The 22,877-nt window shown below is 39.0% G+C and overlaps 1 protein-coding gene across 1 annotated transcript in view; it reads right to left on the bottom strand.

The window, feature by feature from the left end:
- CSMD1 (CUB and Sushi multiple domains 1) overlaps positions 1-22,877 on the bottom strand; it is a 1,197,588-nt gene that overhangs the window by 821,506 nt on the left and 353,205 nt on the right. The gene's annotated exons all lie outside the window — the stretch shown is intronic.

Below are 22,877 nucleotides of genomic sequence, written 5' to 3'. Positions count from 1 at the left end.
CTGGGCAGGCTGTTCCAGTGCCTGACCACTCTTTCAGTAAAGGAATTCTTCCTAATGTCTAATCTAAACCTCCCCTGCTGCAGCTTCAGACCATTTCCTCTGGTCCTGTCATTATTCACCTGGGAGAAGAGGCCAACACCCACCTCTCTCCAACCTCCTTTCAGGCAGTTGTAGAGGGCAATGAGGTCTCCCCTCAGCCTCCTCTTCTCCAAGCTAAACATGCCCAGCTCCCTCAGCCTCTCCTCATATGACCTGGTCTCCAGACCCCTCACCAGCCTGGTAGCTCTCCTCTGGACGCGCTCCAGCACTTCAATGTCCCTCTTGTACAGAGGGGCCCAGAACTGAACACAGGACTCGAGGTGAGGCTTCACCAGTGCCGAGTACAGAGGCACCATCGCTTCCCTGCTCCTGCTGGCCACGCCAGTCCTGATACAAGCCAGAATGCTGTTGGCCTTCTTGGCCACCTGGGCACACTGCTGGCTCATGTTAAGCTGGCCGTCCACCAGCACCCCCAGGTCCTTTTCTGCTGGGCAGCTTTCCAGACACTCTTCCCCAAGCCTGTAGCACAGCTTGGGGTTGTTGTGACCAAAATGCAGGACCCGGCACTTGGCCTTATTAAACCTCATACAGCTGGCCTTGGCCCATCGATCCAGCCTGTCCAGGTCCCTCTGTAGAGCCTTCCTACCCTCAAGCAGATCAACACTCCCACCTAGTTTGGTGTCATCTGCAAACTTACTGAGGGTGCACTCAATCCCCTCATCCAGATCAGTGATAAAGATATTAAACAAAACTGGCCCCAAAACTGAGCCCTGAGGGACACCACTGGTGACCGGCCGCCAAGAGGATTTCACCCCATTAATCACAACTCTCTGGGCACGGCCATCCAGCCAGTTTTTTACCCAGCAAAGAGTGCACTTGTCTATGCCATGATTCGCCAGCTTCTCCAGGAGAATGCTGCGGGGGACGGTGTCAAAGGCCTTACCAAAGTCCAGATAGACAACGTCCACCACCTTCCCCACATCCAGAAGGTGGGTCACATGGTCATAGAAAGAGATGAGGTTGGTTAAGCAGGACCTCCCCTTCCTAAACCCATGCTGGCTGGCCCTGATCCCTTGGTTCTCCTGCACTTGCCATGAGAGCTCACTCAAGATGATCCTCTCCATGGTCTTTCCTGGTACTGAGGTCAGGCTGACAGGCCTGTAGTTCCCCGGATCCTCCTTCCGACCCTTCTTGGTAGATGGGCGTCACATTAGCCACCCTCCAGTCATCTGGTACCTCCCCTGTTGACCAGGATTGTTGCTAAATGATGGAAAGAGGCTTGGTGAGCTCTCCCACCAGCTCCCTGAGTACTCTTGGGTGAACCCCATCTGGCCCCATGGACTTATGTACGTCTAGCTGCAGAAGCACATCATTGACTACTTCCTCCTGGATTATGGGTGGGCTGTTCTGCTCTCCATCCTTATCTTCCAGCTCAGGAGGCTGAGCACCCTGGGGATAGCTGATCTGACTATTGAAGATGAAGGCAAAGAAGGCATTAAGTATCTCAGCCTTCTCCTCATCATTGGCTGCAACTTTCCCCCCAGCATCCAGTAAGGGATGAAGATTCTCCCTGGCTTTCTTTTTGTTGATGTATTTATAAAAGCTGGTTTTGTTGTCCTTGATGTTAGTGGACAAGTTGAGCTCCAGCTGGGCTTTTGCCTTCCTAATTTTCTCTCTGTATAGCCTAACGAGATGTCTGTACTCCTCCTGAGTTGCCTGTCCCTTCTTCTAAAGGTGGTAAACCCTCCTTTTATTCCTAAATCCCATCAGAAGTTTCTTATTCATCCAGACTGGCCATTTTCCCTGCCCTTTAGACTTGAGACACTTGGGGACAGCCTGCTCCTGGGCCTTCAAGATTTCCTTCTTGAAGAGCATCCAGCCTTCCTGGACTCTTTTGCCCTTCAGGACTGTCTCCCAAGGGACTCTCTCAACCAGTGTCCTAAACAAGCCAAAGTCCGCCCTCCGGAAGTCCAAGATGGAGGTTTTGCTAACCCCTCTCCTTACATCGCTACAAATTGAAAACTCGACCATTTCATGATCACTAAACCCAAGATGACCTCCGACCACCACATCTCCCACTAGTCCTTCTCTGTTTGTGAGCAGTAGGTCTAGCAAGGCACCTCCCCTGGTAGGCTCCCCTACCAGTTGTGTCAGGAAGTTATCTTCCATGCACTCGAGGAACCTCCTAGCCTGCCTGCTCTCTGCTGTGTTATATTTCCAGCAGATACCCCGCAGGTTGAAGTCCCCAACCAGAACAAGGGCTGGCGATTGCGAGACTTCAGCCAGCTGCTTATAGAATACCTCATCCGTCTCCCCATCCTGGCCAGGCAGCCTGTAGCATACTCCCAGCACAACATCTCCCTTATTTCCCTTCCCCTTCAACCTTACCCATAAACACTCGACTTTATCATCACTGGAATCTAGCTCTATAGAATCAAAATACTCCCTAATGTACAGAGCCACACCCCCACCTCTCCTCCCTTGCCTATCCCTTCTGAAGAGCTTATAGCCATTCATCGCAGCATTCCAGTCGTGACAGTCATCCCACCACGTTTCTGTGATGGCAACTACATCACAGCTGTCCTGCTGCACAACGGCTTCCAGCTCATCCGTTTGTTGCCCTGCTACGTGCATTTGTGTAGATGCACTTGAGCTGGACTACCAATTTCACCCCCATCCTTGGCCCTTTATCCCTAGGCTCATTACTAGTGGGCCTCGTTTTATCCCCTTCCGATACTAGTTTAAAGCCCTGTCCATGAGCCGTGCTAACTCTTGGCCTAATACCCTCTTCCCCTTTTGGGATAGGGTTTTCCCATTCTTAGCAAGCAGGCCCAGTGTCCTGTAGATCAAACTATGATCACTGAACCCAAAGCCCTGCTCGTAGCACCAGTTTCGGAGCCAGGTGTTGATCCGTCCGATTTTCTTGTTTACCCATTTGTCAGTCCCCAAAACTGGAAGGGCAGAGGAGAGCACAATTTGTGCTCCCGAACCCTTGACAAGCTGTCCCAAGGCCCTGAAATCTTTCTTCATTGCCCATTGAGTTTTTGATCAAAACTCCAAGTCTTTTTGCAACAAGAACACAGTTCAAAAGATCTGACTTCATTTATTTATTATTGTCACATTACCAGTGTGTTTCTATGGCTGTATACTGGCCTTCTACTTTACGCGTGCAAGAAGCAACAGAAGGCAGGCATACATTTCCGTCTATTTTTATGTTATTTCCTAAATTCCCTAAATATAACGAGTAACATATTACTCATTCTGAATTACGAATGTTTCAGTAGAAATGTGAAAATCAGACAGGTATCATGGTATAATGTATCAGATGTTTTAAAACCACAATTTAATTATATGCTACATACTTTAACAGATTTTCAGTTTTCATGTTTCAGCTAGGGGTTGAAACACCCAACTAGTGATCATAATCCAACTGTGCTGAGTTATGCTTTTTTACTAATTTAGTTCTGTGTTTATAATCTGAAGGGGCATCACTTATCCATTTAAACACTCATTTTAACTAATGGCCCATGCAATTGCTTACAGCAAGCATCTTTACCTCCCTGTTCATCTTTTCAGTATCTTTGACAGTAGATGTAACTAGGAGAAGGAATATGAATTTGAAGGTTAAAATAATTCCTTCATTATACATTTTAAATGTGTATGAACCTTAAAGGTATTGAAAATTAAGTATAGTAGATTTCTAGAATTCTATGAAGTTTTGGTGTTTATACAAAAGCCATATAATCAAGGTATACAGAAACATGTCCGTAAAGGTAACTATTACTTATCAGGCCCCTTTAAAGGAGAATATTCAGATAGGCACTGATTATAAACACTAAATATTTTTTTCTAGGATATGAAGACATTAAGTCAACTGAGGTTATCAGGGACAAATAAGTAAAAAATAAAAAATGGTCTAGGGAATGCAGGCTTTACATATGACCATTAACAAAAAACAAACCAAACCAAAACATCTGAAGGAAGTGACTGTGTGGTTTGGGGAGAAGGAGTTTGTAATCAGCTAGGACTAATATCCACCACCTTTTTCCACCCAGCATTCAGAACTTTCACGTATACCATTTAAAATTCAGTTGCAAGAAAAAAAAAAATCCTTTACATGTCTCAGTCATTATATTGGGGTTGGTTTTTTTGGGTTTTTTCGTTTTTTTTTGTTTTAACACTTTCTTATGAGTCTAAGATTAGACTGAATATGCCCATACATTACATAAAAGTAAAGTTCTTATTCTCATGTAGTACATTTTATTAAAATATTTCAAAATCCCTGTAAGACAGTCAAACCAATTGCACTGTTATACACAGAAAGAAACTGATGACAAGAGTGAAGCGATTTAGAGGCTAATCCAGGGTTCGGCCACTGACTGGCCACTCAGCCATTGATTCACATTTACTCTCTGAAGAAATAAAACCCCGGAATGGGAATTTTACAGTAGAACCCTTTTGGAAGCTTAATTTAAGAAGAGAGAGAATTTGATGTGAAGTTTTTAAATAGAAAGAAGAGAGGACTACATTGATATGGTGCTGTTGTTTCAGATGTTAATTTCCAGTAGAAATGCTCTGCTTATATACACACTTCTTGAAGTCTATGAAATGATATGGAAATAGCAAAGAGTTATAAGCTTGTTATAAGAGTAACAGAGGATGTTTCAGGTAAGTCATGTGTCAGACTAACTCAACATCAGTGAGTGACCTCATCATTCTTACCAATGTTGTATAAGCTACATTAATCTAAATATTATGTGCAGCTACTTGCTTGATTACTCAAAAAAACCCACACACAGAGCATTTAATCAACACAATTGAAGGTTCTGACAATCATTATAAGCAGTGCTCACCATGCCTCCTCTCCAATGCCAGCAACGTCACCAAACACTTTCTTTAGAGCTGTTCAATTGAGTGCTGTGGCTACAGTCCAGAGTGATCTGGAGTCAAGTCCTTAAATTTAATATAAGCCATCTATCAGGCTTCTGCAGTGTAACCTCCACAGCTCCGCCCCTTAAGATAAAGGCAGCATATTCTGGGGTTTGGTTCGTTTGTTTGTTTTGTTGGGTTGTTTTTTTTTCCAATCAAAAGGAAAGAAGAATGGAGAGAATTCATGACTGAGCAAGAACCTTCCAAGTGACTCGGTACTTCACTGAGTCAGGTTCAGTAATCCTCCCTTGTCAGTAAAGTCTTATTTAGCATGTCTTAAAAGTATGACAGGTCCATGGGATTCTAAATTAAAAATCAATCATCGGTTATTTCTTGTTCTAGGAAGTACTTCCTGGTTAAGAAAGTAGTCAAAAAGGGTAACCTGCTTCTGTTCAAAGAATCTTTTGTTTGTTTGTTTTAAGGAATATTTTATAGAACAATAATGCAAACTGAACTATCAAAATAGAAAATAAAGCTCATAATACTTCAGATGTTCAAGCTACCACAATACCAAAAGGGAAAAATGGATTAAAACTTCTATCAGGACCAAAATTCAAACCACAGACAATTCAATGTTCACATACATGCTCTGTTTAAAATGAAGTCTGCAAGTGTTATGGCAGCAGTCAGCAGATGGTGCTGTTACACATGGTGACAATTTTATTTTTTTTCCTCCTAGCGCACATGGACAAATATGCTCTTTTGTTAGTATTTTGTGTGGCAGCCACACGATTTTTCCTTTCTGCCTTGAGAAGAGTCCATTCTTATAACAGAATTGTTTTGAGTTAACCTGGGAGGGAAACCTCCCTGCTTCACTAATGTAACAGAATACAGGACTTCTGTTTCTAGATTCACTTGAGTACTTTTGGCAATATGCAATTCTGGCTGGGAAAAATATGTAGGAGAATGTCACTGTGAGAGGGAAGCTATGTTATGCCAGTGTGCATACTGTCTGGTTCTTGATCACCGGAGGGTAAAGGCTGCAGATGAAGAATCTGAGCTCAGCCACAGAGCTGATGTATAAGCTCTGCAACCAAAAGAAGATTTTTTTTTTTTCTCCAGTTCTTTATATTTTTCATTTTGTCTTTCCAGTGCATCGATGGAGTATGACACCTGTTGCAGATGTTTTTCCCTTTTTACTTAAAATTCTGCAGTATAAACAACTAAGACTTCACTGAAACTAGTACCTCATAGCGTCTGTCACAGGAGAATTAAACTGTTAGATGTGATGTCAGTGAGATGAAAACTTGAGTGGTAGAACAGCTTCTCTATCACAAAAACTCAAACACACATAACATTAATCAAAAGTTAACGGGGGAGGAATGAGCTCCAACTCTGTTTTATGCAACATACCCATCCTGCAAGGTTCATACAGATTTCCATTACTGTGTGGGTCAAAGTAATGTAACAGTAAGTCTCAGTTAAACAGTCTCCTAGAAATCGTCTAGACTTTGATTAAGGAAGTCCCCTAGGTTTTGATTAAGAAACTTGCTCTTGGTATATTTAGTTAGTTTTAGATATTTCAAATTTCCTTCCTCCAAAGTATGACCCTGAACAAGCTAGAATTTTAAAGCGAATGATTCTCCAACCTAAGTTAAACGGGAAAAAAAAGATCTAAATTAATTTTTTCACATTTATTGTATTATAATGTTTTTCTCCTCCTCCCTTACTAATTTCTTCAATTGTATCAGTTCATCATACAGTGACTGCTGATCTTTTCAATGTGATTAATTTGATACTAATGTGCTGCAAGTTAGGGCACCATAGCTTTTTTGGCATATCTTTTGTCACCTCACACATTATCAAACGTGGTATAATTATTTTGCCCTTACTATTTGTTCTGTTAAAGTTGTTGGGTTTTCTTACTATTGGTAATATATTTTAAAAGCCAGCAGGTGTTCTAAAAGTATTATAAATATTTACGCAAATACTTCACACAAGCACACACCAAGTAAACTTAACACCAGTTTTACTCATGGCTTATTCTAACTTGCACAAGTAGACCAATTTTAACAGCTCATTTTAGTGATTACATGTTCTAACCCAAGACCATACCCGGGATGTCAAGCAAAATTGCCAGTGCACTGGACCTAACAGATTACAACACACCTACTTAGTGCCACCTACAGTCTCATCACCTCACTTTCCATACCTGTTGCTTTCAACATTGTGCCATAATCAATTTAAACTTGTTATCCACGTTTGTTGACTCTTAACACTTGGAAACACGATGATACGGAGTTTAAGGAACCTATCCAGGGCATCAATTTTACCTTTCTAGGAAGTCTACATTTTTGACATTGTACTTCCACTGAACTCAAATTTACCTATCATGGCACAAAAATGTCAAAGTATCAAAACACTAAAGATACTGATTGTGGACCATCATTCTCACAGCTACTATCAGGTTACATTACATCAATTCACAAATGCGGAAGAATATGTTTTATCCCTTTTACTGGTACGAGCTGGTATACTGCTTTAAGTAGTCCACCAATTGCAGGAGCTTACTACTTCTGTTCTTGAAGATTTACATAATGTCAGCTTTGATCTGAAAGAATACTGACTTGAGCAGTGGCTTTAGCCCATGACAGAGAACAGTCATTTGATAGGTCAGCAGTTTAAAAAAATACTGAAGCAATCACTAATCTGTATTTTAAAGATGGCAGTAATATCAGAACTCTCTGGACTCACATTTTTTCCACGTTGTAACTCCGCTAACTTCACAATTTATGATTTACACCATATTACACTGTAGGAATAGGGAGTTCCACAAAACCTCTCAGAACACTTCAAACCGACTGGGCCCAATCGCACCAATTACGTCAATTCACAGCAGTTTTATTGGATACTTTAGTCTTGCAAAATTTTGTTTGTTGCTAACCATTAATGGTTGAGAGATCTTAAATTTTATATGGCATCTGTTACATAGAAATGATGATCATTAATAGTTTCAACAAGCCTGTAACAGTATATTTAATTACCATGATGAGCATTAAACAATTAGCAGTTTCCTAAATCTGTTAGCCCAGTATTATTTTGACACAGAAGTGCAAAAAAAAAAAAAAGATAGTTTTCAAGTGCCTTGTTTCTGCCTTTGTTAGCAGAACAAAATAAGGAATTAAAAAAAAAAACCCAACCTACACAAACCACCAACCAAAAAACCTCACAAAGCAAGTTCGCAGCAATACTTCTCACAACATCTCCTCTTATATTTTAATAGGTTTTGGCTAAAGTTGTATTCAGGTTGTATCCTGTATTTACTCCCTGGATTTTAGTAAATTACCATGCGTGTTTTACAGCTTATTTTGTTTTCACTGGTTTTGTGGTTTCAGTTTGTGTTGGGTTTTTTTGTTTTGTTTTTTAAGATGCCTCCACTACTTTTGCTGGTCTAAGTGAACAGTTCGCAACATCCAGTGTTCAGAGGTTCAAAGGTTCCTCAGCTTGTTAGAAGCAGAATCAATTCCATCGCCACCAAAAATCCAAACCCAACCAACCAATCATGAAAAAAGAACAATAAAAAAAACACAAAACAGCAAACTGCTTTGGTATACAGGGCTTTGATCAGTGTTTCAGGAAAAAATGAAAAACCTGAGCATAAATAACTAATTTCTGAATTAATTGTGAAGTTCCATGCAAAAAGTTTGAAATTACTAAGCCTACAAGGAGTATATTTTTTCTTCTCTTCCCACTTACACTCCCTCATCTCTCACACATACCACAGTACACAACACAATCCAAAGTGAAAGTCAAATTGCCTACAATATATAGCTTATCTTTAAAGGAAAAGATTTAGCCTATTTGTTAGTTATAAACTAAGTCTAAAAAAATAACCAAAAGAAGAAATTAGGGGCAGCTAAAGCAACAAAATGACTTTGAAGTGCTGCATATGATCAAAGCACTGCGAAATGCATTGCTGCTGTATCCTTTAAAAGGTGATTATGACATTAAATTTCGCAAACACGTAATGGCAGAGAAATATATTTTAGCTTTTGTTTCATTCTTAATTTTCTTTTAAAAGCTACACTTCAAACATGAAAAACCCTGCTACTGACAAACATGCAATACACAAAGCAAAGTATTCCCTTTAAAACTTGCCATTGTTATAGAATTCAGGAAAAGGGTCCCAGTAGCAACATTGCTCAATCTGCAAACAGACTGAACTCAGTTCATACTTGACTTCTCACATTCAGGCGTGTTTTTTTGTTTTTTGTTTTTTTTTTTTTTTTTTCCTCCTTTCATTTAACTGCTTATTTTGATAAATCAGCTATTTTGCATGCAGATTTCATCACGATTTAAGTTGGGAAAGGATGGCACGTGGGTAGGATTTGGGCAACTCTGAAAGTTTTTAGAATAGAAAAAAAAAAAACTCAAACCAGCCCCACAACAAAACATAATGCTGGAAACACTTGTTCTTTGCCAAGGTGAAGCCTGATCACATGCGCAGTGCTGAAATATGTTCCACTTCGTTTCAGTGCATTACTGTTGACATTTGCTAAACTCCTACAGCAGAGCTGACTTGACAGCACTGAAGAGAACTTCAGTATCCTACACACAACAGCTGTCCAATCACCCACTGCCTAATTTTTTTTTTTCCCCAAAATGCAGCTCCTCAGTGCTTTATTACAATTGACACTTTTAAATTAAAATATGCAGAATAAGGTTTTAAAAATCAAGGAAGCTATTACTAAAAAAAAAAAAAAAAAACAGGTTCTCTGTTACAGGCACACTATATGAGAAGCTAAAAAATAAGGCAAGCACAAACCCCCTAATTGCTGGTCAATTTAGAAGTCTACTCCACTTCGAAGAACACAGGACCCAAATCAACTGCCTCCCTCTTGGTGCCCAGTCACCTACGAAAGTTTAAGAGGACACTTGGCCAAATATTCCTGTGCTGCCCCCTGTGAACTGCACATACAGGATACATTAAGTTGGCTCTCTCTTTTAAGAAATAAGAAAAATTTCACACATTTTACAGCAGAAAGCTCAGTTTTCTCATAAGCTTCTGCTTCCAAAAACAGTACTTCATCTCAAAACAGAAGTGGGAGGAGGAGGCTGCCCCACTTTGTTTCAGAAAGTCTCATGACTTCTCTCCAGCCTCCAAAAAGATTCCCAAAGAATCAAAGAACTCAAATCTGTAGAATAATTAAAGATGATCTAAAATAACAACATTCTCAAATAAACTATATTTGAAATAAGAATGATTTCCATTCAGATGACAATTTTTCCAATGAGGGTGGTGAGACACTGGAACAGGTTGCACAGAGAACGTGTGAAAGTCCCATCCCTGGATGTGTTCAAGGCCAGGCTGGACGGGGCTTTGAGCAGCCTGATCTAGTAAAAGGCGTACCTGCACAGGAAGAGGGGTTGGAACTAGATGATCTTTAAGGTTCTATCCAACACAAACCATTTATGACTAAAATGCTGAACTTGTAGACAGTTGTTAGTCCTTCAGATTTCATTGTGAAGTCAAAGCAGGCAGAAGGCATCTCTGCTTTGAGATGATTTATCTTATGTTAAATCATGGTCCAGAGGGACCTTGACAGACTTGAGAGAGGGGCCTGTGTAAACCTCATGAACTTCAACAAGGCCAAGTGCAGGATCCTACACGAAGGTTAGGGCAATCCGAAGCACAAATACAGGCTGGGCAGAGAATGGATTGAGAGCAGCCCTGAGGAGAAGGACTTGGGGGTGTTGATGGATGAGAAGCTCAAGATGAGCTGGCAATGCGCACTTATAGTCCAGAAGGCCAACTGTATCCTGGGCTGCATCAACAGAAATGTGGCCAGCAGGTTGAAGGAGGTGATTCTGACCCTCTACTCTGCTCTCGTGAGACCCCACATGGAGTACTGTGCCCAGCTCTGGGACCCCCAACATAAGGACATGGACCTGTTGGAGTAAGTCCAGAGGAGGGCCACAAAGGCTGCAGCACCCCTCCTATGAAGACAGGCTGAGAGAGTTGGGGTTATTCAGCCTGGAGAAGACAAGGCTCCAGGCAGACCTTTTAGCAGCCTTCAAGTACTTAAAAGGTGGCCCACGGGAAAGATGGGGAGAGACTCTTATCAGAGACTGTAGCGATAGCACAAAGGTAATGGTTTTAAACTAAAAAGAGGATAGATTTAGATCAGATATTAGGAAGAAATTTTTTGCTCTCAGGGTGGTGAGACACTGGAACAGGTTGCCCAGGGAAGCTGTGGATGCCCCATCCCTGGAAGTGTTCAAGGCAAGGCTGGATGGGGCTTTGAGCAGCCTGGTCTAGTGGGAGGTGTCCCTGCCCATGGCAGGGGGGTTGGAACTAGATGGCCTTAAAGGTCCCATCCAACCCAAACCATTCTATGATTCTATGTTAACACAGGCATCTAATATTAATTGGCTTTTGAAAGTATTTAAATATTATAACTATTTATGACTATCTCTAGCTGGCTATCACAAATTTAGGGAGCCAGTCAGGTGAGGTCCACCCTGGCTGCCTGCTAGTACATTAAGCAGCAAAGATTTCACAGTGAATAGTTCCCTGGATGGTTCTAATGGAAACTTTGACTAAACCAGGCAATATTGGAAACTAAAGCTGTATCAGGAAGAGTAATGGTTTTATGCATACCACGTTTTGTAACCATGTAGCCCTGTAATCCGGTACTGCTATTTTCAGTAACAGACTATAAACTTTGCTGCGTCAGACTATTGAGCTCGCAAGGTATCAGGACGGAGACTTGCTACAGTTGGGTTCACTCTGTCTGAAATTCTCCAAACTTGTCTGCAGATCTGCTTTACTTGGTTTAGCTGTGATAGAAATTTCTCTAACTGACTGGCAGTCTAAAACTAAAATTTTTTATTTATTTATTTATTTTAACCTTTTTTCTGAAGGTACAATCACAGTAGCAAGTTACTCTACGCAGAATGAAATATTGTGCAACTGGCACCATGACATAGTTAAGAGAAATATAGGCCTCGTGGAGATACAGGATACAGTACAGGGGAATACATGCACAGGGACAATAAGCTATGAGGCAAAGGCTTGGCCCTAGAGAGCCCGCTATAAACAACTTGACCATGGTCCGTTAAATAAATGCAGACTTAGACAAAACTGGGTTTAGGAGTAACAAAGAACAAAGTAGTACTATCTAACATGCATGGGGCACCATATAAAGTAAATATGGATGTGAGATGGAACAGCAGATAAAGGAAGAAAGAGCAAAAGTATGAAGTTACCTTAGCAATTAAGAATAACCTCAAGTGCATCCTAAAGTTAGGAAGAAGGGGAAGGGTAAGCATAATAATAGAAAAAGGGGTAGAAACCAGTAAGTGTCCACAACTACTTTAACTGAATTGTTGTTATTTTTTGCTTTTCTGCAAAAATTTCATCTAGACTAATGATGATTAGACACTTAAGACACTGATTACACTAACAATTCTTGGGTTTACATATACACACACACAGCATGTTGCCTCTTTCCCCATAAGTAAGATTTCACACATCCAAAACTGTTTAACATTCTTCTGACTTCAGGTTTACAATCCACTGACACCACATGCCTTGCCTTGTTAAACAAGTGTAAGAAAGGTACAGATCTAATGAAGTCAAGGAGACTGTGTGACCTTCCATGCCTGCTATGGCCCTTTTATGGTCAATCCAACACGCCAGCTTCAAGGAACCTTAAGGCATGATTTCTTGGAAGTATACCATGCGTTAATAATTTAATAATTTATTAGGAAGTCTTTCCATATATACAAGATGAAAGATTTCAAAGAGTTTTAACTTAGAGTAAAAGGAGTTAAGAAGTCCTCGTGGTTTTGCAGACTCATTTATAGCAACATGTATACCTAATGATGTAAATGACATTACTTGGGTGAATAAACACTATTTAGATAGGTGATACACATAGTGGTCAAGAGTACTGTACGAACACGTGGAATTCTAACACACGCAAGGTGAAGATTATGTGATAGATTTTAACAAATCTCAGAAGTTTCAGTTAAAACACAATGCCTACATTATGTGTACCACAGTCAGCCTACTCCCTTTCTTCACAATTAATAGGTGCGTGATGTACCAACTACTTTACTCATTACTGAACAAGATCAATGCCTTAGTCAAAATTTAGACATGCTTGTTTTGATGAGTATATTTTGTTGCAAAGTTCTAGATATCTGCCTTATTATCCCAATTACAGAAGAAAAACATGAAAGGTTATGCAAATGAAACCCTCAATATACGGGAAGGATATGAATAACAAAGTAATTCAAAGCAAAATTATTAATGGTTTAAAGTTATACAAGAGAAGATGAAAAGCAAGGTATGTGACTTTATTTATATGCTAACCATCCATCCAACATAGCAAATTGTAACAGCTGCTGGCTGCAGTGACATAGCAAATACAAAGTTCTATTTTCTAGCCTGCTAACCCATGGATTTCATTCTGGAAATAACTGATTCCACCCCACAATAGTCTACATCCTTTGCCAGTTTAAAGGCATACAAATCTGCAGACAATGATTCCAAATGAAATAGAGATTTTTCTATTTTCTTTTATTTTTGCAACAAAAAAAATAAAAGCTTCAAGACATCTTTGCCATTGCAAGCAGATTTGTAATAAATACAAAGTAGTTACCAACAGTAACTCTTAGTAGGCTGTAGAGACTTTTTTTAAAGGCAGAAATATAGTTTTCATAATAAAAAGTGATACTACTTTAAGGACAATAGCTAAAAAAAAAAAAAAAGGGGGACTATAAAGACTACTACTAACCAGAAATCAGACTGATATGGCTGAAAATGCACTTTTATTATCTGAGAGATGAAAAGCCCAATACAACTTTCCCTACTTTGTACCAGCCAAAGGAATAAATAACTTGCTTTACAAATGACATCAGAAATGAAGCAAACCATAAGACTTTTTCAGATTCATTAAAAGCTAGATAAGTGTCTGTTGCACTTCACCTGGGACTGTTTCATTAATGGGGACCATTCTGAAGGTAAGTAAACACTACTGAATATATCTGATAATTAGAAAAGGAAGTAGGATTTAACTCTTCAGCCAGATAGAAGTCTGGGCACAAACACATCAGAACACTCCTCTGAGTAGTTTGGCAATGCACACAAGACACTGGCAATATTTTAATTTCCACATTGGCAAACAGAAAAAGACCACATTCAGAACTGAAAGTTCACGCAAAATAAGTTCGAACAGAATACAGGCTCTTTATCTATTGGCATCCTGATATTTTGCATCAGTTACTGTTTAAAATAAATTTAGAGTGGTGGTAGGGAAGGGCACAGGCTGCTTAACTAAAATCTTATCTCCAACAAATCTGTAAGGTTATGAACAGAAAAAGTTATTCCCCCAAATCCCAGTTGGCTGTAAAATGGAACAAGCAAGAACATCAGCTCTGTTCAGTCACGATGCATGGCTTGTTTCAGAAAAGCACTTGGAGAAAAGATGCATTCTATATATTCCTTATGTGGCTGAATTAAAAAGAAAAAAAAAAATCCAACACGATTCCAGAATTATGGGAGTTTTGACCTTGTTTGTTTCTCAAACAGTTGCTGCATTAAGAGAATATATTTTAACTGTGAAAATTAAAAGTCCAAGCAGAAGAACTAAAGCATTTTAAAGAGAAGAAGCAAAGCTAGCCTTTTCCTATTCAGTACTTTTTTTTTTTTTTTTTAAAGCTGTCTACAGCATACTGATTTGCAAGATTTCTAGATCATGCTGCACATCTGTACTGGTTTCGGCTGCAACAGAGTTAAAATTCTTCATAGTAGCTCCTATGGGGCTATGTTTTGGATTTGTGATGAAAACAGTGTTGGTGACACAGGGATGTTTTAGCAATTGCTAAAGAGTCAAGGCCTTTTCTGTCCTGCAAGTAAGTCAGCTGGGGGTGCACAAGAAGTTCGGAGGGGACACAGCCAGGAGAGCTGACCCTAACTGACCAAAGGGATATCCCATACCATGGGATGACATCATACTCAACAATAAAACTGGAAGGAGAGGATTTTGGCCAGGGCTGACATTGTTCAGAGCGATGGCATTGGTCTTCCCATTAACTATTATGTGTGAATGGGCCCTGCTTTCCTGGAGATGGTTGAACACCTGCCTGCCAATGGGAAGCAGTGAATGCATTCCGTGTTTTCCTTTGCTTGCTTGCGCAGCTTTTGCTTTACCTCTTAAACTGCCTTTATCTCAACCCATGAGTTTTCTCACTTTTCCCCTTCCAACTCTCCCGTCCATCCGATTGCGGGGGGGAAGTGAGCGAGTGACTGTGTGGTGCTCAGCTGCCTAATGGGGTTAAGCCATGACCATATCTTAATACTGATTCAGATCAGGCAATGACTGCACTAAAGGAATTTTGACATTTCAAAAAAATCCTTTGAAGTATTTTTCACAAGTTAACGTTAGTCATACAAACATGTACTAATGATGGCAGATAAGAAAAAAACATGAAATGTGGTATTAGTATCAGCACAGTTGGGATGATGATCTGTTAAGATGAAGATTAGATTCTCCAAAATCTCAGTATTCAATAGCAGAGAAATGAAACCACTGTATTAAGATGTTTAGGCTACAAAGAAAGAAACAATCCTGCTATGACTTTGACTTTCCACTTTTGTTTTCCATACTAGAATGTGCTGGTTTGGTTTAGAACTGGCACCTCATAGGAGCAGAGAGGAGCAATTCCTTTATGTTTTCCTCTAGGAAGCGCACTTTTACCAGATCATTTTCATATTGGATTTGTGATATCAAATGGGAGCACAAGTAAGAGTTTTGTGGAGGGAGATTAGAAGCCCACTAAATGATTACAAGGCATGAACCACTGACATTGAGTTTGTTACTGGTTCATGCACCAAGGACAATGAACGCGGTAGTTGTTATATGGATCAATAAGCCACTGAAAGGCAAAAAAAGCCCTTAGGGAGTCAAAAAGACAGTTCCAAGAATGTAATCTCCTTTCTAAGGACTACTAACCACACAAAGGCTGTCTTTGCATTACGGATTGAGCTACTCAGGGCAAGAGCTGGAAAGCAGAAAACAGCTGATATAACTTATAATTGGACTAATATAAGAGGCAAGGCTCTCAGAAAATTCTTCTTCCTTTAGATACAAAATTCATTGGTTGACAATGAGTCCTAGAACATTTAATGTTAATTTCATTTTCTGCCAATTCAAGTAGGGTTTATTCAGCCACAACAACTTTAATTACACTGTCTTTTTTCCTAGCAAAGAATTTCCTAGAATTTCCGTTTGGGAAGTTTACTTAGGCAGTTTAGGAAACAGCATTCCAGATTTCCGCCTCCTGGTCCTTCAAATATTGCTGAAACACACGATTTAAGTGTTTTACTGGCTAAGGAATTTCACTTCTTTTTTAACCAGTGAAGTTATCCGCAATAAGTTCTCATAACTAAGAAAGCTATGGAGTTTACTTGTTTTAAATACAGTTATTTTTTCTATGCACAAACTCTTCATGTATGAAAGACTGGAAAGAGAAAGCATACAAGAGTGCAGTCATTACCCGCCTCTATCAACCAAATTCAGTTCCTCATAAATTTAGCATTTTGAGCAAGTTTTAGATCTGTTCATACACTTCAGAGCACAAACTCCTCAAAAAATAACCCTCCATCTTATTTTTCATGTTTTCTGAATGCATATAGGCTTAAAAATATTTTTCTTTGGCTTATTGTTAAAGTGAACTCTTTTGACACCTAAATCATTGATATTCTAGATTAGCTATCAGAGGTCCCACAACACTATCAGACCTCACCTGCCCTGAAATTTTACTGCTACATATTATGTCATGTTTTGACACATGAAATATCAGCTTTATTTTTAACTGCATTATGATTTCCTTCCTGTATGTCATGATTAACAGTAATTCAGATTGTATCATTTCAAAAAGATGTTATTTTTAAGCAAATCTGCTTGAGAAAGTAAAAATGTTTTTTCTTTTTAGGGACTTCAGTTGACAAAGGAAATCTATACCCAAATTAATTCTCAGAAAGCAATTACTTCTGCTTTAAAGAGGTGCAGCTACAAATTTCAGCCTAAAAAGATCCCATTTCAGTATGTGCTTTAATTATTCAAAGCTTTTGGTTTACTTGGTTACATGTGTAAACACACACACATATTGCTTAAAGCTTTAACAAACATCTCAGTTTGAAAAGAATATACTACCAAAATAGTAAGGAAGAAGTAGTTAACTAAAAATAGAAAAAGAAATAGATCAGTCTATTAATAGATGTTATGGCCAATTACACTAGCAGTCAATGCTAAGATTGCTAGTTAAAGTGTATGGCTGCCAAGATTACATTCAGAAGAATACAAGAATTTACTATAGTAATGATGTTAGGTTTGTTTTCTTATCAAAGAAATTCTAAAAAAAGGCAGTTTGTGCCTTTAACATTTAAAATTATTATACGCGGATTAAAATTTACACAGCCTCTTTCTCCAAACATCGCAGTACTGAAGAGAATAGTTATATATTTAGGAGCAACAAACTGAATCCTTCCCAAAAAACTACGCAATAGAATATACAATGAACTGCATAGCTCTCAATGTCATCATTAGATATTCATTATAATCTTTTGTACCTCTTCACAGCTGGCTAACCCACTGAGGTTCAGGAGTCATATTCAAAGTCTCATCATTGGAACAATCAAAATGAAGTATTTTCTAATAGATAAAACAATACCTATGACTAAACCATAGAGATTAAGTGCCAATGGTTGAAGATTCAGGAGACTACTCTTCTTACGCTCAATAATAGGGGATTGTTGCATATGAGTTGCATAAAAGTTGGTATTTTCTTGCCAATTTAGCTTCCTACTCTCAACTTGGAATACCTGTCTTGGATTATTCAGTTTGTTCTGAACATGCCCATTCCCAGGGAGTAAATGCTCTTACAACTGTATCGCAGGCTGTTGGGAGAACTACACAGCAATTAACTAATACATTTAGATTCATGGACAACAAGTAGGAAGCACTGTCAAGTGCTGACCAAGTAAAGAAGAGATATTTACTCTTTATAGAGTGCAGGAAAGGTATTTTGGTACTTGAGGGAAACAAGCAAACAAACAAAACCCAAGAAACATTAGTTTGAGCCCAGAGGTCTTATCTTGACTGGGTCCACGCTGACTGGCAAATCACAGGCTCAGGAAAATTATCTTGGTAACTCAGGGAATCAATACAAGAGATTGAAGTTTCCAAGTTGTTTGGGGGATGGTTTAAATTTTTTATTACTTTTTTTAATAGTTCAAAGTATTGAACCATAAAATAGAAAGAAAAAGGAAAAACACAGCAAGTAACAGATACTCAGGGAGAACAGGAGCAGCAAGAGGAAAAAAAAAAGAAAATTTCTTCAAAGACTGTACACTGTGGAAGTGTATCACTACTTTCTGCTGTTGATGCTGAAAGGGATTTAAAAAGAAGCTTCAGGGAAGATGCATAAGGCAGGATGAGGTGACTGCCAGTATAAATGTTAATACTGGGTGTGAGCAGAAAGCTTTGAGAATTCAAAGAACAAAAGAAAAAAGGAAGTATGCCCTCAGGGCAGGTAGGATAGAGCAACATGCAAGAGCTCCTGCTTTGGCAAAGAAAACCTTCTGCTATAGAACAGAGGCCAAGGAAAGGTACTAGCATACATCAAGTCCAGTACATCTGGCTTGTTGTTTAAACACTGTCCACCAATCCTACATTACAAAATGTGGTTAGAAACAACAAAAACAACCACCAAAAAAAATCAAAATAGCTTAAAATGAATGAAGGATTTTGAGGGCGGTTTAATGTTTTGTGGCAGACACTAGTGTAGCAAAATATAAGCCAAAAAAACATCACATTTCATTTTACATTGATGACTAACAATGTAATTTGAATTAAGCTTTTCTACTTATACTGAGTTTTTTTGCACTTGACAACTGGATTTCCTGAATGGCAGGACACACTAGTGGAAGTGGAAGAAAGACCAGATAACAATTCTACCATGCATTACTCAAATTAAGCATACATGTGTATAACACACTTCAGATATTGCTGTCATTTAAAGAGTAGTTTTCTGTATTTCCAACCACATGCAAATGGTCTGTATGGGAAGAATGCTTCTGGCTTTACAAAGAAAATTATTACAATGATATAGCAATGCTGAATTTTCACTTGTTTGTAGCCCTCTGTTCTGGTTTCAGCTCAGAAAGAGTTAATTTTTGTTCTAGTGATTGTGTGAAAGAAATTCCAATAACGAATATCAATAGTGCTGGTTTAGTTGTTGCTAAGTGATGTTTATACTTTTCGAGGACTCTTTTCAGTTTCCCACAGAAGCTGAGAAGGAGCATAGACACAACAACAGAATGGCCAATGGAATATTCCATACCATAGGCATCATGCTCGGTATATAAACAGGCGTTGGCTGTGGGATGTAATCTGCGACCGCTGATCAGGTTGGTGCCAATTCACTAGGCAGCAAGAGTGACTTGCGTCATTATTACTATGGTTATTTTCCTTTTCTGTTATTGTTTATATTAAGTAGTCTTTATCACAACCCATGAGGAATTACTTTTTTCTCCCCTTTGCCTTTCCCCTCCTTTTCTCCCTGCCTTTCTGGGGGAAGGGGGAGAACTTCATGAGCAGCTGCGTGATCCTAGCTGCCAGCTAGGGTTAAACCGCCACACCCTCAAAGCACCTTTTTTAAAACAGTTTGTTAATCTTATTCTAGAAAATAGGAATTAAAGTTATTTTAACAAGGAATTAAAGAAAATTGCACAAGTGACAAGTATTTTGTTACTCTCCCCACGCACCCCTCACAGAGCCTAAACATGTTTTATATGAAGTAAAGCATTGTCAATTAAAAAGAAAACCACACACAAGCGCACATTACAGAAACACAATCTATCCCTCAACTCCGCAATCCCATTGCTTAAAACTTATGTTTAATTGTTACCCAACAGTGATGGTAATGGTCAATAAATCATTTCGCAGATTAAACAAGTTGACAGATTCCATAAACTGAATTAGTACTTTTGAAATTTATAGTTATTTTTACTGTCACAATCATGTGCTTGAAAAATCTCAAAGATAATTTTATTTACAGAAAATAAGAATAATTCAAGCTTCCATCTATACCAAAATTTTAGTGCTGACTTGATCACTGAGGAAGATGGAAGTATTATCAGTGAAAATACTACAGATTCTCAGAAACGGATATATCAAATCTGGTGAAGTAATGATATAGTAAAGAAACCTACATTTCAACTTAAGAACTCGGCAACTGCCCGACTACATCAGTGTCTTGTTAAAACTAGATGGCTCTCGCTGGTCTACTGCCACAAAATCAAATTTAGTTAAGTATTAATATTCATGTCATATATGGCTGACAGCAGGCTAAGTCAGATAGGTACAAATAATCTTCAAGAGCTTAGAGCATCGAAATGTGGTTTCACTAGCTTCATTGTTAACTTATTTATATATTGTAAAAATACAAAGGAACTGATTATGTCATTGCTGGACAGGAAGTGAGGTCATAAATCAATAATATACTCAATAAAATGCATAGATCAGAATCTCAGCCCAGGGAACAGGATGTAGTGTTCTCTCTCTGCTAGGGATACCAGTGCGAGTGTAGCTTCAGAGGCTGTTCAGTAGGTCTTGAAGTGGTTCAGGTGCCTCCTTCCCTAGTTCAGTGTCCTACCCTCATTCACCAGGGAATTTAAGTTAAAAAGAGCACCCTGCAGACAGCAATGGTGAAACCTCCCAATAGCATCCTCTCTGCTCAGCAAAGCAGAAGCTCAACACAGCAGAGAACCTAGCCCAGTATTAAGTCTTTTGAGAGATAAGTCATTGTTGTCAAAACACTAGCTTTTTCCCCACATTTAAAATACTGACTTTCAATTGCAGAGCTAACTTTGAAGACACTAATCAATCATTTATTTTTTTTTAATTGCATGACGGTAACAATCCTACTTAGACAAAATCAGACAAAATTTTTCCAGAAGAAAGAGTGGTCTGTCACAAGAATTAAAAAAAAAAAAGAAAAAGCACCAAACACAAAACAAAACACTAGCTTTGCAGCCTCCCAGAATATGTAAAGTTTATGTAAATTAGTTCCTTTATTAGTCCTAATATTTGAATTTTTCAGACCCAATTCATCTGCTACTGTGAAACAAGTGGTGCAGTTCCAGAATGATTCCTTTGCATATTGATGCAAAGCTTTTTTTTCCCCCTCCTGCTCCCAGTCTGTTAGAATTCCTTGTGTTTTGAATATTGCAGACTTTTATACATCTCTACAAAATTTTCTGTTACAGAATCACTCCCGCAGGTACCATTAAAAAAAAAAAATCAATTTTTTTTTTTAAGCATAATGTCCTTGTCAGCTGACACACAGGTAAAACTTCTCTCCTATTAATGTGCTTAAAACAGCATTTCTCAAACTGTGCATTATGATCCCACAGTGTCCCAAACTCTTAGATGGCAGCAGTCAGTAGCACTTCAATCCTCCCTACACTTCCAGATGAACAGTAATTCACTTACTTCAGAGAAAAAATAAAAGAGCTGGCTAAAACCAGGTATAACTAGATGTTTTTTGTAAAAGCAAACCAGCTTAGGGATGGGTAGCCAGCAGAGTGATGATAAAGACTTCCTGTGACTGGTAACATCTGGTCTGCATTCCCCCAGCCCAGAGGAACTGATCAACTGCCTATTCACAAAATTACAGATGGCACAGGAGCCAGAAGGGGTCACTATGTAAAACAAGTAGTTTAGGGAACAGCTACAGGAGTTCTTAAACTATAGAGTTTCAGTAACTCAGTTGGCCATTGCGGCAACAATCACCCCAAACCTTCAAAAAACACACCTGACCCCTCACTGCTACAAATCCTTCCCAAACCACAAGTCCCCACTGCCTGTCTGTACACTGAGACGCCGTCACTTGAGTGACATTCACCATTTCTACCAGAGTTGGATGTCATATTTTGAAGTCAATTTAAAGCTCATAGACAATGCCAGGTTTACAGCACTAAATCTGAAAGGGGGCAGTGTTGTTTAACCAGAGAGTGGTGCTATCTGTCAATGTTAATTACAGCTCTTCCTGCCAGGGTTTTTTTACAAGAAAGTAGGCCAGCAGGAAGTGTCATTATATTACAGCCTGTGGCTCTGTGCATGTGTTCCTAAGTTGACAGTCAAGAAACGTCCTTTAGCATTCTTCACTGTCTTTTTCCATATGAAAAACAAACTGCTCAGATTGCATAAAAGGATGAAATATGCTATCGTATGCATCTGCTAGAACAGAAAGATACGGGTATGTAGAAAGCAACTTCCTACTGAGGTAATGAAAATAGTTCCTGGTGTGTTCATGATGTAAGATATTCCTTTTTGACTGACAATAAACTTAAGACTATTAAAATTAAACTTTCCTAGTTTTTCTTCACAGCCTTCATCTCAGTTTAAAAGAAAAAAAAAAAAACAAACAAAAAAGACTGATCAGCAGTAATAAGGCTTTGGGGGACAAAAGAAAGGAGGAAAAGCTAACAAGGAAAAATATGCTGCTGAGCTACCCACCCTGATCAGACAAAGCTCAAAACAAGAGAAGTTTGAGTTACTCATGACACTTTCCTCACCTCTGTCTTTTCACATTTAGGTAACCCAGTCAATGATGATATTGCTTTAAAAAGATACTTTAAAAACACTATAAAACATTAATCAAACATGAAACAAAGATATGCATCGATATGGAGCAGAGTTAGGTATTGTCAAGGAAGGGGGGTAAAGTTTCAAGGGACTTTGAATAGTTCTAGGAGAAATGTAACCAAAGTTTATCAAGCATTTGAAGATATATTGGTCACCACTTTAGAGAAAGTCAAAGTAACTTAGAGATCACAGGTAACGGATTTAGACAGTTGCAAATGCTAGTCCAAGTGAATAGCTACAGTCAAACTT

This window comes from Larus michahellis, chromosome 3 (genome assembly GCF_964199755.1).
Source record: "Larus michahellis chromosome 3, bLarMic1.1, whole genome shotgun sequence".
Lineage (NCBI taxonomy): Eukaryota > Metazoa > Chordata > Aves > Charadriiformes > Laridae > Larus > Larus michahellis.
The sequence above is the reverse complement of the archived record's forward strand: the minus strand, read 5'-3'. Positions and strand labels throughout refer to the sequence as shown.